Here is a 12099-nt window from a genome sequence, read left to right as displayed (position 1 = left end):
CTGACATGGAATTCAGGAACTGGTGCAGTACCCTGGATGCGGATGACTGTGAAATCCCCATCATATCACCAGTTGGTTTCTGGAAGGTACCTGTTGCTAGTATTCGTAGGCCAACACATACCTTGGTTTCCACTGGGATGGGTTTCCCTCTGTTGGTTCTATGTGTGAGGTGTGGCCTGCACTGCTCAACAATTTGCTGCAGGAGGTCTCTGTCCACTCTATAGCGCTCCACTATCTCCAGCTCATGTAGCCCCTGGTAGGTTACCCTGGGTCTGTACACTCTTCTCCGTCTCTTCACTGTGGGTTGCTCAGTAGCATTCACAATGGCACCACTCTCGGCATCTTGCACATGTTGCCTTATAATAGCAATGGCAGCCCCTAACACTTTTTTGTCTGAGTTAAGCTTTTTAAGTTTTCATTCTCTTTGTATACTGCAGTGTTTCTGAGAAAAACATGGAGGAATGTTGTTTGCAGAGTTTTAAGTGCTGGGCTGGGCTGGGCTACTTTACTGCCTGTGTAATCGGCTGATTCTAATTGCTTTCACCTGGCAGCTCTCCTAGTTCTCCTTGGTTAACTTGTTTGAGGGACCTGATTTCTAGTGATAATTTGTTCCATGATATGGTGGGATTTTAGCTATAGAGGTTGCAGCCAATTTTAGTCTTAGGTTTGTATATTTGTAGTAGGTTAAGGTCAGAGCTACGTAGGGACCTAGTGGGGGAATATTGAGAGATGAGGGGAGATAGACTAGGGCAGAAGGATTTCAGGTATAGTACAGCATGAATTATTTGTAGTTGAGAGAGTAGAAGCTGGTAAGGTAATTCCAGCCAGTTTAGGTATCTTAGTGAAGACAGTGATGTGATTTATAAGTTTGGTGAGGAGTGAATCTGGCAACCTTATTGTAGGTAGACTCTAGTTTTGTTAGTAGTGTGGCATTAAGATTGGTAAGAATTTGGCAGCTATATAGAAGGCTGGGTAGGAGGTACGCATGAGGGAGGATTATTTTTACTTTGGTTATTAGAAACGTTTTGTTTTGATAAAGAAGGCCAAGTTTTTGGTGTGTCTTTTTGATGCAGTTGTTTCCATGTAGGTCAAACTTGAGTTGGTCATCTATCATTACTGCTAGTAGTTTTGTACTAGATTCAACATTAATGGAAGTGTTATTGAAGGACAGTACAGAAAATGTAAATTTAAGGTGGGTGAAGTTCTTTGGGAGAAATAGTAAGAGTTTTGTCTTTTAGGGTTAAGAATTAGTTGGTTGTCAAAGGGCCAAGATTCAACCGAGTAAAAGATGCTTGAGTTGCAGAGATAAGGTCAGAGGTAGTATCTGTGATGGTGATGATGGTGGAGTCATCTGCGTATTGTACAAGGGATGTCTGTGGACAGGAGGTGTAGAGTAGTTTAGTGAATATATTGAATAGTAATGGGACAAGGATAGATCCTTGGGGGACTTCCATTTTGACAGGAAGAGGAGAAGAGAGAGCTGAGAGCCATCTCACTGATTGCAGATGGTCAGTGAGGTAGTTGGAAAACCAGATAGTAGTAGAGGCAGAGAAGTTTAGGCTAGCCAGTTTGTTCAGCAGAGGAGGGAGGGTGAGGGACCATATCAAAGGCTTTTGAAAGGTCGAGGAATAGGCAGACAGAGATGCAATCCATTTTAAGTAGATTGTATCCTGGAAGCAGGATTTGTTAGTTATCATTGGTTTAAGCCAAGGTTCTGTGATTGTTAGGATGTGTGGCTTGTAGTAATCAACACAGTCACATAACTATCCTATTTTATACAAATGTTCTGATCATTTAAATGACATAGTGAGCCTTTTGTTTATTTTGTGTCAGACTAGAATTATGAAAGGTAAGGTCTAGGTTTTGTATGTGCCTCTGCAATACAGTAAATGTGTAAATATGCTTATATACGTTGAGTGAAGAAGGTGAACTAAATTATAAGTATTAATTTAGGTAGATATTGTTTTCACAGCATGGTTTTGGCTTAGGAAAAAACAGCATATATCATGTTACAATGAGTTCTAAGCCAAAATCATCAGCAATGCCAAGTGGGAAAAAGGGAATTGATGATGATTTTGTTTAGGAACTGATTGGTAATGTCTCATATGTTTTTTTTTTGTATTAGTGTAGGATAAAAGTATGTCTTTGTTATGGTAAGTTGCTTGAAGTTGGTTTGTGACTTTGAATGAGAATAGTTAGTTGACTGCAGTGGTGTGGTGTAGTAACTTGTAAACTATGTTACACATGGGAAAAAGAGTACTGGAATTAAGTTATGGAAGAACATATTTATGTTGGATCATAAAAGTATGTGTGCAGACTCAGTCACTACAGGAAGTTATTCTGAGTAAATAGTTACCCGTGTTGTAGGTGAGTTATTTAGGTGAGAGCTCAGCTAAATTGTTATGACTGTCAAGATAGATGCTCATATAGTTTATTAATTGTCAACCTGGGTAATAGGTGATTGCTCAGCTAGACCATCACTGATTCAGTTGAGTGCTCATCTAGGACTGACAAGGTGATACTGCTTGTGTAGCTTGTTAAACTATTAACCCTTGTATATAAGCTGGCATTCAGCTTGGTCCCCAAGAGTTCAGGCTAATGTAGTAGACCTGACTTCTAAATATTGATATAGATTGTGGGTATTGGAAGGATAAGTAGTTTTTATATGAATGTAGGAGATTTGTCACTGTGATTAAACAGTGGACATTTGATTGTTTTGGCTGAGACCATCACAGACTCACTCTCTGTATTCATAACACTTCTCTGCAGAACATAGTTGTCTTGAACCAATGTTTCTGATTTCCCTTTTAGCAACTTTCCTTTAATAGTATAGACACAAAAGATCTCATTTCCTCCCAATTCTTCACAACCATTCATTTTTGGGGAGTGGGGTGTTAACACACATTTAAGCTATATTTGTCATACTTTATTAACACAGCAATGAGACCTTTGTCTATAAATGTTTTCTGTCAGTCACTCTTTTAATGAAATCAGCCTTTCAAGTTGAAGTGAGGGAAGGAGAGATATTTATTCTACTCTGCCAGCTATGAACCATCAATAGCTAACCAAGCAATATACACGGACAATGCAAGGGAATATTCCTGTATATGGCAACAAATGTATATCTGCATAATAGTCGCTATCAATGCTCTAAATATCTTTTATAGGTTTTATAGAGCTTGAACTGCTCTTTTGACTTGACATGGGACTATGTCTAAATCAGACTAAAGTTTGCATGTTGAAGTTCCACATGCACTGAAAATCTCCTGATTTTCATACTTAACAGATTTTGGATCAATTAATTAGAAATCATGTCAGGCATTCTTTGGTTCAAATACACAACTTTAAGTGTATCACCACTAGTAGCATACATTAATTACATGGTCTATGCACATGAACTTAACATAGACATAAAATTGACCCAATATTTATTCCATAGTCTTCCCATAACTGAACAAAGTACCACTTACTGTGTTAGAATATTGTTATAATATGCATTACATGCTAAGTAGACTCATCATTTTTGTTCAAATGCAGACCTGACTGGATAGTATAGCACATCAAAAGCTCCTTCTTTGCATTTCAAATTCTTCAGTGCTCTTGCTGAAACTTTTTCCTTTGCTGATTAGAACAATTATTTTATCTCTTTTGAACTTACGACCCTGTATACAAGCTGATTTTCTCTTGAAATGAACGATATGGCTGCACATCTTTCCTTGTAGCCCACTTCCTTTTTGGCTTGCCCATCTTTGTCACATCCAAGCATTCTCATCTTCAGATCTTTCTGAGAGCATTATTGAAATTATACGTTTCTTTTCACTCATGTACCAGTGTGTAGTTACCCATTGCCTTCCAGGTCTTCACAAAGCAGCTGTCCTGTTACATTGGTAAAGCTGAATACTTCAACATATCTGTATACCCACTTCTTTTCCTTGAATATAACGCTCAACAAAGTTTTAATTTTGCAGTATTAGCCTTCTTTGCAGTTTATGTTGCACATTTGAAAGGACTTGCATGTTCTTTGCAATAGTTTATTGCCCATTTTCTTCAATAAAAATCTTCCTATGCATACGTTTATGGAGCTTTGTATATCGGTATACCATAGCTAACTGCTCGTTTCTGGCTTGAGACCATCATTTTTATTTTCCATGAAACTCTTGACCCATAAGTAATTGATGTAAGCTGCACACAATCTGTAAAGGATTTTATAGGAAATTTTGTTTTGAGAAATATCTTTATGTACTAAAAAATAATAATAAAAATGATGTGTAGAATGCGTGTGTGTGTGTGTGTGTGTGTGTGTGTGTGTGTGTGTGTGTGTATATATATATATATATATATATATATATATATATATATATATATATATATATATCAAATTTAGTTACTTTAACCTCAGTTCTGCTTTGATTAGATTTATTGCTTCACACTAGAGATTTAAATGGTAAATTCAAAACACACATTTTTTCATGCCAGTATTACCATGTAGTATTGGTATAATTCCCCCATTTAGCATATGGGTGCACTCTCATGCACACTCATGCACACACCTGCACACTTTATACATTACTAGTTTACTTCATCCATTGTTTTTTGTATTTATTATGTGGTTTTACTACTAGTTTTCATTGTATAAACATGAAAAATGTCATGGTAGTTTTTTTTTGTGCAAAGCACTGACCTTTTTTTCTGAGCTATTAATAACTTATTTTTTATGTACGCTAACACATGGATGGATATCTACTAGATATTATTAGACAGATGTATTTTTATATTTATAGTGTTTTAATTTATTATGTTTATGGTTTGATAGCTATGTGTTTTTTCTTGATTTTAGTTCTTGTCACACACCTGATGAAGGCTTTATTGCTTTAGTTAGCCCAAAGCGATTTTAAAAAGTCTTTTTATGAATATCTTTTTATATATATAGGTTCGTAGGTTCATAGGTTGATACTAGGCTATCTGCCGCAAGGCATTTATAAGCCTAGCCCAAATTTTAGGCTTATATGAAAAAATACTGTACCCATTAGTTTGTTGTGCCTCTGTCCAGCAGTGACACAGAGATGATTCCCGGGATAAACCTACGATCTCCCATCCACAGGTCAAGATTTCTCTTGAACAGAGCCAGCGAGGTGCTCTGCCTCACATGGACTGGGATTTTATTCCACAGCATAGGGAGTCTCTGAGTGATAAATCTATCCCTCCAGCATGTCCTATTTATATCCGTGCTAAGGTTTGTCACTTGCTCTAGTGGTTTTGGTGGATTTGGATTTTTTAAGGTGGAGCATGTCCATTAATTCTGGGTTGGACATGGCCTTGTATGTCAGGCACATGTCACCTCTGAGCAGATGGTATGTGACTGAATAGAGCTGGAGTTTCTTCAATCTGGCAGCATATGACAGATTTTGGAGTCCCTTTATCCTTTTGGTGAGAAACTTTTGGGGTCTCTCCAATTGCTGCAGATGTCGGGCGAGATACATCCCAAATGGGGCATTGTACTCGATCATTGGTCTGATAAGTGAAGAGTACAGGGGAACAATGACCTCACTAGATCTGTATGTGAATCCCTTCATGATCAAGTGGGCAATGTAGAAGGTCTTTCTAACCACTTTAGCAATGTGAGTGTCAAAAGAAAGGCCACTGTCAACCTGGGTCCCCAGGTCCCTGATAACCTCTTCTGTGCTTAGTGGATTGCCACCTATATGGTAGCTTGGGGTTACCTTGTTTTCCCGAAGGTATGACTATACATTTTTGGCTTAACTTCAGGCCATGGCTCTGGCACCAGCTATCTGTTTCCGTGAGTCCCTTCTGAAGGATATCCGTGTCCGATGCACTTTCCACTATGGTGCCCAGTTTGCAGTCGTCTGCAAACTTTGTCAGCCAAAGTCCTCCCCTGTTGGCCTGTACTTCTGAGAAGTAGATGCCGAACAATAGGGGGCCAAGGACCGAGCCCTGTGGGACACCACTTGTGACCGGCTTGGAGTCTGACATAGCATAGCGCCAGCAACTCTAACCCTGTGGGTTCTGTCTTTAAGCCAGTTTGCAACCCATCTTGTAACATATGGGTTTACATTTAGTGAAAGTTTTTTCTCTACAACCCGAGTGGGGTATTGTGAAAGCCTTTGCTGCAAAGGTCAAGGTAGGCTGTATGGACTGCCTTTCCCTCATCAATGGCCTTGGTGACTGTTGAGAAGTCGACCAAGTTCAAAAGGCATGATCTTCCCTTTTGAGAAGCCAAACTGGGTCGGGTCCAATGTCTGCAAGTCCCTATATCTTTGTTTATGAACTCCATTATGATCCTCTCCATAGCTTTGCAGACTAGACTTGTTAAGCTGCGGGGTAATTACCAGGGTCCGGAGGCACCGCCTTTGTGGAGTGGGACCACAGTTGCGTTACACACTCCCCTTGCACGTATCCTGAGGTAAGGCTGAGATTAAACAGCTGCCTTATGTGCGGTTTAATTCCTCATTTTCGTGTAGCACAGAGCTGGGGACACCATCCGGTCCCATTGATGCTGTGTTTTTAGCTTTAGAGAGCAGCTTTCACCTGCGCATTTGAAATGTCTGGGAGGCTACACTCCACTGGGATAGTTATCTCTCCTGCACTGAACCTGTCTGCCAGTATGTTGGCAATGTCTGTGGGTTCAGTGATTTTGTATCATTTTGGACTAATTCTGAGCATATCTGGGAGTTTCCACCCAGGTTCCTAACATAGCTGAAAAGGCCTTATGATTGTCCTTTGAATCCATGGCAATTTTTCTCTCAAAATTGGCCTTAGTTGATTTTATGAGTGCTTTTTGCTAATAATGATCAGGGTGACTTCCCTTTATGGATTTTGTTCTATCATGTAATAGCTTTCTCCTCTTATTGTAAAGTTTGTTAATGGCTGGGGTCCACCAGACTGGACATTTGCCCTTTGTGGAAAGAGTCTTGGTTTTATTTGGGATTGCCTGATCCATGCAGTCCTGGAGGTGTTCAAAGAAGGCATTTGTAAGGGCTTCCGCAGCTTGGGTTGTGGTTTCCACTGTCTCAGGGGCCTTAAAGGATACCACACCAGTCTTGAGTAGTGTGAAGTTTGCTTTAGAGAAGTTCTTCACTGTGGTCTTTTTTGTTTGGGGCGGGGCGGATGTGGATTTCCAGTGAGATTAGTTTATGATCAGATCTCACCAATGAGGGATATACTTCCGGTGTGGAGCATTTTGTCCCCATGTTTGTGATAATGAGATCTAGTATATTTTCTCCTCTCGTGGGAACAGTGACTAGCTGTTCCATGGCATTTGAATTTATGAACTCCAGGAACCGTTGGGCTAGAAAGTTAGGGCTTGAGTAATGTTCCCAGTCTATATTCGGTAGTTGAAGTCACCCAATATGATGGTGTTTGGAGATACATTTATACCCTCCAGTGTCTTCAGGAAGGCTGTGTGGGGTTCCTGAGTTTGAGAGGGTGGCCTGTAGCATGCTACAATTTGTAGAGCAGTTTTGCCTATGGTTAGTTGCACCTGGATGGTTTCCGCTTTGATGCGTTGCCACCAACCTGGTGTGGGTATCCTTTATGAATATGGATACACCCTCCTTTTGTGGTGTGGTCCGGGTTTTGGGGCGGGCATGATATGAGGTAAAACCTAATAGTGCCGGGGTGCTCTCAGGAGCCTTGAACCAGGTTTCAGTTACAGTACAGACATCGATGTTCTCCATACTGAGAAGGGCGCATTTTGAGATTTAGACTTCTGGCATTGAGCAGCATTACCCTCAGTTTCTTTCCATTTTTGTTTTCTAGGGTGGTAGGTTTAGAATTTGAGCCTTGCCTAAAAAGGCACTATGGGGTGGCAAGAGCCTTAGCCAATATCCGGAATCCCAGGGTGACAGGTGCAAGCCCTGAGAAGCAGCGTGGCTTGTCAAGCATGTCATCCCAGGCAGACAGACACTGGATCCCCTATGAATGACACCAGCCATTAAGCCAATTGTTAAAGCTGATCATCTTGTCTCTATATTGTGGCATCATTCTTGGTGAAGGAAGGATACTGCTCAGGGTTAGGGTCATACCTGCCTGGGCTACATAATCAGAGAGCTCCTCTATGTCTCTTTTCATGTAGTCCAGGGAGCTCAGGTCGTTCACACCAGCATGGACAATGACTGTGTCATATTTGTACTTGCCGTGGAGTGACCCGAGTGCTTGTGTTATGTGGCGGATTCTAGCGCCCGATAGGCAGTTTACTGTGACCCTCTCCTTGTTCAGCCTGTTATACCTTTCTTAATACCTGATCTTGGAATGTGAGTTGCAAATCAATGGGTAGTGTTTTCCTTAACTATGATGTAGTCTGATCTAATCAGTAGTAATGTGTGGGGGTGGGTACATGCTGTTCTAAGATGCACATTTGCAGCCCTGTTTATATTGTTTGCCATGATCAGGCTGTTTTAAAATTAAAAAAAAAAATGCATGTATTTTTCATGCCTACTTATCAGCATATAAAAGATGATATGTTTAAATTGTTAAAATATTTCTGATTTTTTGTTATTGAGGATCGCTTGTCTGTGACAAATAAAGACTTGTTGCTTTGGAACACTATCTGGGTTTCATGATTTTTGGAAATAATTGTGACTGAACTCATCAATGAAGTTTTAAGACCACTAGTTTCTCTGTTTTTTTTTTCCCCTCAACACTCATGGTGATGAGGTTGGAACTAAACAGATTCCTGGGCCTGTTCATTTTTTTTTTGATTGATCACATGGTTTACCACCTAGCTGAATCACTACACCAGTATCATTCTGACTGACGTTGGCATGTAATGCGAGTAACTTGTTCATATCATAGGTTCATAGGTTCATAGGTTCATACTAGGCTATCTGCCCTAGGGCATTTATAAGCCTAGCCAGAATGTGTTTGGCTTTCGCCACCCATTTTAAATTTATTTTGCTATACCCTTTTTCGAGGTTAGTATACTGTGCCTCTGTCTAACAGTGACACAGAAGTGATACCCGGGGTAAACCTACGATCTCCCATCCACTCATCAAGATTCCTCTTGAAGAGAGTCAATAAGGGACTCTGCCTAACCTGGACTGGGATTTTATTCCAGAGTGAAGGGAGCCTCTGGGTTATGAATCTGTCCCTCCAGCATGTCCTATTTATTTCAGTGCTGAGGTTCAAGTCTCTAGAGCACGTAGCTCGATGGGATTTGGATTTTCTGAGGTGCAGCACGTCCATTAATTCCGGGTTGGACATGGCTTTATATGTCAGGCACAGATCGCCTCTGAACAGGCAGTATGCCACTGAGTAGAGTTGGAGTTTCTTTAACCGGGCAGCATATGGCATCTGTTTGAGCCCTTTGATCCTCTTGGTGAGGTACTTTTGGGGTCTTTCCAGTTGCTGCAGGTGTCTGGTAAGGTACATCCCAAAAGGGGCATTGTACTCAATTATGGGCCTGATGAGGGATGAGAAAAGACGCACAATGACCTCCCCTGATCCAGATGTGAATCCCTTCATGATTAGGTGGGCTATATAAAATGTTTTTCTAACCACTTTGGCCACGTGGTTGTCAAATGAGAGATTGCTATCAACTTGGGTCCCCAGGTCCCTAATTACTTCTTCTGTACTTAATGGATTACCACCTATGTGGTAATTTGTGGGCACTTGTTTTTGCCAAAGGGGATGACTATACACTTTTTGGTATTTAGCTTGAGGCCATGGCTCTGGCACCAGTTGTCTGTTTCTATGAGGCCCTTTTGGAGGATGCTTGTGTCGGCTGTAGAGTCGATTATGGCGCCCAGTTTGCAGTCATCTGCGAACTTGGTCAGCCACAGTCCTTCTGTGTTGGCCTGTACCTCTGAGAAATATATACCGAACAAGAGAGGTCCCAGGACTGAGCCTTGTGGGACACCACTTGTAACTAGTTTGGAGTCTGACATGGCTCCAGCAATTCTAGCCATGTGGGTCTGTCCTTGAGCCAGTTTGCAATCCAACTAGTGACATAGGGGTTTATATTTAAGCTGGTGAGCTTATCTATAATGCCCGAGTGGGGTATTGTATCGAAGGCTTTTGCGAGGCCAGGTAGGCTGTGTGGACCACCTTCCCCTCGTCAATGGCCTTGGTGACTGTTTCAAAGAAATCAACCAGGTTTAAGAGGCAGGATCTGCCCTTAACAAAGCCGAACTGGGTAGGATCCAGTGTTTGTAGGTCCCCAATATCTTTATTTATGAGGTCCATGATGATCCTTTCCATAGCTTTGCAGACCAAGCTAGTCAGGCTTATGGGGCAATAGTTTCCAGGATCCGTTGAGGCACCACCTTTATGGAGAGGGACCACTGTTGCTGTACGCCACTCTTTGGGCACATATCCTGTAGTAAGGCTGACATTGAACAGTAGTTTTATGTTTGGGTTTAGCTCTTCTTGGAGTTCATGTAGGACACAGCCCGGGACACCATCTGGTCCCATTGATGCTGTGTTTTTTGCTTTGGAGAGGGCGGCTCTTACCTGAGCATCTGAGATGTCAGGGGCAGCACTCTCCTGGGATAGATATTTGCCCTTTGGTGGGGAGGGGAGAAGTTTGCGCTTAACCTGTCAGCTAGGATGTTGGCAATGTCTGTGGGTTTCCTGTATTTTTGTCATTTTGGACTAATTCTGAGCATATCTGGGAATTACCACCCAGGTTCCTAACATAACTAAAGAAAGCCTTGTGATTATCCTTAGTGTCCTGTGAAATTTTTCTCTCGAAGCTGGCCTTAGACAATTTTATGTGTGCCCATAGTTTTTTGCTAATACTGATCAGTGATGCCTTCCCTTTTTGGGATTTTGCTCTATCATTTAGTAGCTTCCTCCTTCTATTGTATAGTTTGTTTATGGCTGGGGTCCACCAGACAGGACGTCTGCCTTTGGAGGATTGGGTCTTGGTTTTATTTGGGATCGCATGATCCATGCATTCCTGAAGTAGAATGCGTTTATAAAGGATTCTGCGGTCTGGGCTGTATTTTCCACAGGCCCGGGGACTTTCAAGGATTCCACCTCAGTTTTGAGGAGTGTGAAATTTGCTTTAGAGAAGTTTTTCACTGTGGTTTTCTGGGCAGGGGGTGGGGTTGGGATGTGAATATCCAGTGAGATTAGTTTATGGTCTGATCTTACCAGTGAGGGATACACTTCTGGTCTGGAGCATAGAGTCCCCATGTTGGTGATGATCAGGTCCAGTATGTTTTCCCCTCTTGTGGGAGTGGTAACAAGTTGTTCCATAGCATTTGAGTTTATAAATTCTAGGAACCTTTGGACTAGGGTGTTGGAGCTAGAGTAATGCTTCCAGTCTATGTTTGGTTAGTTGAAGTCACCCAATATAATGGTGTTTGGAGAGACCTTCATATTTTCCAGTGTTCTCAGGAAGGCCGAATGGGGTTCCTGGGTTTGGGAGGGTGGTCTGTAGCAGGCTATAAACTGGAAGGCAGTTTTACCCACTGTTAGTTGCACATGGATAGTCTCTGATGCTTTGTGCTTTGCCACCAACCTGGAGGTGTGGGTATCTTTGATGAATATCGATACTCCCCCTCCTTTTGTGGTTCGGTCCAAGTTTTGGGGCCGAAAAGCATGGTATGAGGTATAACCTGGTAGTGCTGGGGTGCTCTCAGGAGCCCTGAACCAGGTTTCTGTTACTGCACAGATATCGATGTTCTCCATGCTAAGGAGAGTTTTGAGTGAGTGCATCTTGAGGTTTAGACTTCTGGCGTTGAGTAGCATTACTCTTAGTTTCTTATCCCTTGTGATACCTATGGAGGTGGATTTGTCTTTTGAGCCTTGCCTAAAAAAGGCACTATGGGGGTAGCAAGAGCCTTTGCCAATATCCAAAAGCCCAGGGGTGACAAGTGCAAGCCGTCCCTAGTGAAGCATCGTGGCTTGTCGAGCATATCATCCCAAGCTGACAGGCATTGGATCCCCTTTGAATGACACCAGTACTTAAGCCAATTGTTGAAATTGGTCATCTTGTCTTCATATTGTGGCATCATTCTTGGTGAGGGTAAGATGCTACTCAAGGTCAGGGTCACACTGACCTGGGCTACATGCTCAGACAGCTCCTTTATGTCTCTTTTCATGTAGTCCAGGGAGGTACGTCTCAGGTCATTCACA

The sequence above is a fragment of the Protopterus annectens genome, chromosome 1.part1, assembly GCF_019279795.1.
Source record: "Protopterus annectens isolate FY-2018-M chromosome 1.part1, PAN1.0, whole genome shotgun sequence".
Taxonomy (NCBI): domain Eukaryota; kingdom Metazoa; phylum Chordata; order Ceratodontiformes; family Protopteridae; genus Protopterus; species Protopterus annectens.
This window is presented reverse-complemented; position numbering follows the sequence as displayed.